We start from the raw sequence: 6,176 nt of genomic DNA on the forward strand, positions 1-6,176 counted from the left end.
AAAAAAGAGTTTTGTTTGTTTGTAATATTTTTACCTTTTTTTTTTCTTTTTTTCCTTCTTTTTTAGGGACAGGATTTCACTATGTTGCTGACTCAAGCAATCCTCCTGCCTCAGCCTATAAATTTTGATAAAAATAAGATGTTTTAATAATAAGATTTATTGAAAAATTTAGGAATAAATTTTATGAATTTATTGAAAAATTTTTGAATAAAATAAATTTATGAAAAATCAATCTTATTCCAAGAAATTATTAGAAAAAGAAGAGTGTTTTGGTCACATGTGATGTTGAAAGCATCTTCGTCTATTTGCAATTCTGGACTGAATAAATGGTTAGAATAAAATGATAAGCCCACACTTCTCCATCTAGCCGCATTTGTGTGTGTGTGTGTGAAAACTGCAGAATTTTTTTCCCCTTTTAAGGGAAAATTCAGTGTCCAGTTTAGTTTCTTTAGTTTTTATTTCTTTCATTTGGTTACTGATGCGCTTTCAATTTTTGCTTTATCTATCTCACTCACTCTTTGCAAATTCCTCTGCTTCCTCTCAAGCAATTATGTGACTTTACTGAACAGCTGTCACGGTCTGTCTCTGAAGTGACCATTCTTGATCTGACATTTATTCAGTCAAGAATTGCAAATAGACAAAGATGCTTTCAACATCTCATGTGGCCAAGAAGCTCCCCTTTTTCTAATCATTTCTTGGAATGAAATTAATTTTTCTTTCCTTTTGTTTGTAGCAAAATTTAGATGAAGCTAAGTTGGCAGAACATTGTTATTTATAAAGCATAACCAAAGTATTTGAATCTAATATTTGAAAATATTAAGTTCTCTAATTCACACTAGTTATTTATATTTATTTCTTGATTATTTTTTTCTGACTTTTATTTTAGGTTCAAGGAGTACATGGGCAGGTTTGTTACATAGGTAAATGGCATGTGGCAGGGATTTAGTGTATAGATGATTTCGTCACCCAGGTAATCAGCTAGTACCAGATAGATAGCTTTTCAATCTTCACTCTCCTCCCCACCTTCACCCTCAGTAGGTCCCAGTAGCTATTGTTCCTTTCTTTGTGTCTGTGCATACTCCATGTTTAGCTTCCATTTGTAAGTGAGAACATGCGGTATTTGTTTTTCTGTTACTGCATTAATTTGCTTAGGATAATGGCCTCCAGATCCATCCACGTTACTGCAAAGGGCATGATCTTATTATATTTTTATGGCTGCATCACACTACTTATTTTTCTTAAAAGATTTTTAGCATCTGTAATTACTAGGATATATTTAGAATTTTATCCGAGAATATGGTGGGTTTCTAATATTTTTGGTAATAGTATTCTAATTGCAATGCCAAACATTAACTTTAGAGAATAGGCACACAAATAATTTAATATTTAAATAGGAATTCAGAAATTTTTCCCATAGAGTTCCAGTAACAAACTATATGAAATTTTGTGTTAAATCTGGCTTCATTAAACTAATAATTACTTAATAATTCTGGGAAAAGAGTGTAGGTAACAAATTAATAGTATACTGTCTTAGAAAATTCTTAAATTTTTTAAGGATAAAATTATATCATTTTTAGCTTTTAAATAAATAATTTTTATTCAATGAATATATTGATTATAAGTGAATCTTGTACATTTTAAAACAACTTCAATGGTTACTCATTTAACAGTTCTTTTCCAATATTCTTGAGATAATACATGTACTAAAATAGCAGAATTGCATTTTCTGAACGTTCTCTAATTTTGACATTTTTAAAGTTTCACTGAGATATGATTTCACACACCATGTAATTCACCCACTTAAAGTGCACAACTCAATAGCTTTTAGGAGAGTCATAGACTTGTGTAAACATCACTGCAATCAGTCAATTTTAGAGCCTTTTCGTCATCCCCAAATAAAATCATAAAATCCAATGCAGTACCCATTAGTGGTTGCTCACTATTCTTCCCTGGTCTCAGCTACAGACCTAGGAAATCTTTAATTTACTTTTTATCTGTCCAAATTGCCTGTTTTTGAACTTTTACATGACTAGAATCATACACTGTATAGTCTTTTGTGGCTGGCATCTTTCATGTAGCAGTATTTTCATGGTTATTCCTATTTTAGCATGTATCAGTATTTCTTTCCTTTTTATTGCTGAATAGTATTCCATTGTGTGTATTTATACCACATTTTATCTATCCATTCAACAATAGACATTTGAGTTATTAACCCTCTTTTGGCTAATATGGATAATTCTCCTATGAAAATTCCTATACAAGTTTCTATATGGAAATGTTTTCATTTCTCATGGGTATATACTTACCAGTGGAATTCATGGGTCATGACAACTCAGTGTTTAACTTTCTGAGAAGCTGCTAAACTGTTTTCCCAGGTAGCTGCACCATTTGACATTACCACCAACAATGTATGAGTTTCACAATGTCTTCACATCCTTGGAAATCCTTGTCATGATGTGTTTTTTTGATTATAATCATCCAAATGGGAACAAGGGAGTGGTCTCACTGAGGTTTTGATTTGTATTTCTCTGTTAGCTAATTAGGTGAACATCTTTCCATGTGTTTATTGGCAATTGATGTATCTTCCTTGGAGGAAGATCTACTCAGATTTTTTGCCTATTTTTTAAATTGAGTAATTTGTCATTTTACTATTGAGTTACAGACTGTTTAAAATTAATGAGGGTAGTCTCCCTAAAGAGATTTCTTAAAATGGATGAGTTTTAACTGACTTAAATATATGCTTTTCACTTTTGATGTAGAGCTTGTTCTAATATACAACACTGGTTTTATGTAATAATATCAATCACAATTTATACATGACTTCAAAATAAATTATTATAGCAAAACATGATTTCATTAAGCCACACTTTTAAAATTATGTTATCTTCTCTTTTAAAGACACATACAGAATATTTTAGAAAGCAACAACTGCTTAATGGTCAACAAATTATAGGACTTTTACAAAGAAGACTTTGGCGTTTAGAGAGTGACAGTGTTATTTGAGTAAAATTAATTTTTTTAAAGGACACTAACTTTTTCCTACTTTACCTTAATAATTTCCCCTTGAATGTCTGTGTAGGAAGATTAACAATGTTGTCAACACAAGTTACATGTCTGAATCCTAAAAACTTGACATTGCCTGGATGTCATAGCAGGAAATAAAAATATTTTCTGTAAAACAATAGTATTCTAAGATACTGATCCCACAGATTCTTGGAAATACATTTTCAATTTTTAACATGGAAGCTTTTAAACATGACTAGGTAAATTACAGTCTATGTGAAAATGCTAAGAACATGGATTAGAAGAAAGCAGGATTGTCAATATATTTTTTGAGATTATTCTCCAAAAGTTTCCGAGAACAATACAAATTATTTCTTTTAAAAATTATGTTCTTCACATAGACACAGGGAGGGCAACATCACACATGGGGGCCTGTCTGGTGATGGGGAGCTAGGGGAAGGGTAGCATTAGGAGAAATACCTAATGTAGATGACAGGTTGATGAGTGCAGCAAACCTCCATGGCACGTGTATACCTATGTAACACACCTGCACATTCTCCATACTTATCCAAGAACTTGAAGTATAATAATAATAAATTATGTTCTTGGCATCTTCTCATTTATACATATTCCTTTCACTCTAAAAATATTATACTACAAAATTTTAATCACCACAGATTGTCTTCTTTTCATTTAAACAAATCTTGATTAAAGTGTAAAATGTTTCATATTAAGTTTCCTGGAAGAGAAATCTGTCTTGTGATTCACAGAACAACAAATACTTAAGTATATAGTATCAAGTAGAATAAGTACTTAACACAAGCATATTGAATAAATGAATTAAACATAAAATAAGTATTAATTTTTTTCTAAGGTAACCTCTCAAGATATGGCAGTGGACCCCAGGATCTGTAAGAGTATAATGAAAAGGGAAATAAAATGCTGATCTGTTGATTTTTCAAGGCAGACCTGCAGCTATTAGGATGTGTTCTGTGAACTTCTGTCGTCTAAAGCCTCAGATCCTGTGAATCCCCATAAGACCCAGTGTCTGTCATGTTATTACCCTATGGGCACTTCTCAGCTGTATATGTGTTCAGTCCTTTTCAGGTTCTCCCAGGAAAAGAAAAGGATGGGGAAATACAAAGCTAACACTTTGATATAATTTCCATTTTACCCCTTGCACATAACTAATTATAAGTTTCTGATTTATTCATTCTTTTGTATTATTTTTTCAACAATTTAGAAAACAAACGCTGATTACCATTGAAAAGATTGTATAAATTATCTGTTATGTACATCACTCCTTCCTGATGCTGAATTCTTCTTTTTTCTTTTCTTAGCAAATGTCACATTTTCACTTCAGCAAACCTGTGTAACAATGACCATGCAGCCCAGTGTTGAGGAATCATAAAAAATTAAAAGCATTTGACTGGCAACAAATCAATTATTTCAACAATTTTCTTTTACTTGTGAGAATGCAAGCAATCTTAGGCATGAGTTACTATTTTTAGAGTCCTAGTTATAATACACTTCTTTCAATTCTAGGCTCAATTAAGAAATTTAAATTATGTAGAAAGGAACAAGTATAACACCCTTCCTTCAACTCAATCATGAACAAATATCATTTTTCCACTCATTATATAGATATGCTGTGGATGAGAAAACTAAATTTCTTCTGCATTAAAAAGAAGATTGAAAAGTAAAATATGGAAAGGATTTTTTTGAAGAAAGGACCTTAGAGATGTAATCTAGCGATTACTCAACTGCTTTTATCCTGCAGATGAGGAAATTTAAACTCAGAAACACTTCATTTCACAAGAGCATACATGAGAAGCCAGGCTATAAATCTGAAAACAGCTTACAGTAACTATTAACTATCTGCAACACACCCATTAAAAAGTAAATATGTGAGTTCCGTCGCAGCCGGGAGTGAAGCCGCCTTTCTTCTTTGTGAGTTGCTGTCATCCCCACTTGACAATGCAGATCTTCGTGAAGACTCTGACTGGCAAGACCATCACCCTTGAGGTCGAGCCCAGTGACACCATTGAGAATGGCAAGGCAAAGATCCAGGACAAGGAAGGCATCCCTCCTGATGAGCAGAGATCGATCTTTGCTGGGAAAGCAGCTGGAAGATGGGCGCACCCTGTCTGACTACAACATCCAGAAAGAGTCCACCCTGCACCCGGTCCTGTGTCTCTGAGGTGGGGTGCAGATCTTCGTGAAGACCCTGACTGGTAAGACCATCACCCTCGAGGTCCAGTCCAGTGACATTATTGAAAACGTCAAGGCAAAGATCCAGGACAAAGAAGGCATCCCTCCTGACCAGCAGAGATCCATCTTTGCTGGGAGACAGCTGGAAGATGGATGCACCCTATCTGACTACAACATCCAGAAAGAGTCCACTCGGTCCTGCGCTTGACGGGGGTTATGTAAGTTTCCCCTTTAAGATTTCAACAAGTCTCATTGCACTTTTCTTTCAATAAAGTTGTTGCATTCCCACCACCCCGTCTCCCCCCAAAAAAGTAAATATGCAAAACATAACCACTTGCTAAACAAATGCTACAAACCCATGGTCAAGAGATGAAGAACTTTATTCAAGCACTGCCAATCTTTCTTGTTGTAGAATTACTACCAAACTCACAGGGGTTCAAATTCATCAGTGATTAGAAATAGAGATCAGAATTGAGGATAAAGGCTTCTAATTTGTCCTCAGTGGCAAGCGATAGATGGTCTGTAAAGAAAAATAAACTGACTTTTTACCCTTGATTGACCAATTTTTAACATCACGACAAATTGGCTTTATTTTATTCTCTGTCTCAGTCATTTACACATACACAGTTATTATTTTTATCAGAACCATTTGAGAGATCGCATATACCATGTTCCTTTACCTATTAATAGTTTAGCATGTACTTCCTAAGAACAAAGATATTCTCTTATATAATTGCTATACAGTTAGCAAATTAAGAAAAGCTCACACTTGGATCTAATCTCCATTTTATCCCTTGCACATAACTAATTATATTAGTTTCTGATTTATTCTTTCTTATTTTTGAAAAAATAAGCAGAAAGGTATATTTTCTTACATATTATTTCCTAAATAGTATTGTTTTGTATGATAAGTCCATTAAAAAACCCTGCAAAGCCAAATAAAGTAAAAATACTTTCCCACA

At 33.4% G+C, this 6,176-nt stretch overlaps 1 pseudogene across 1 annotated transcript; it reads left to right on the top strand.

The window, feature by feature from the left end:
* The first annotated feature begins 4,916 nt into the window (after nt 1–4,916).
* Nucleotides 4,917–5,502, top strand: LOC116530557 (annotated as a pseudogene). Its single transcript, XR_004260062.1, has one exon. The product of XR_004260062.1 is annotated as a ubiquitin-like (transcript).
* The last annotated feature ends 674 nt before the right edge of the window (nt 5,503–6,176 follow it).

Source organism: Sapajus apella, unplaced genomic scaffold (genome assembly GCF_009761245.1).
Source record: "Sapajus apella isolate SASKATOON/1434 unplaced genomic scaffold, GSC_monkey_1.0 scaffold67, whole genome shotgun sequence".
Taxonomy (NCBI): domain Eukaryota; kingdom Metazoa; phylum Chordata; class Mammalia; order Primates; family Cebidae; genus Sapajus; species Sapajus apella.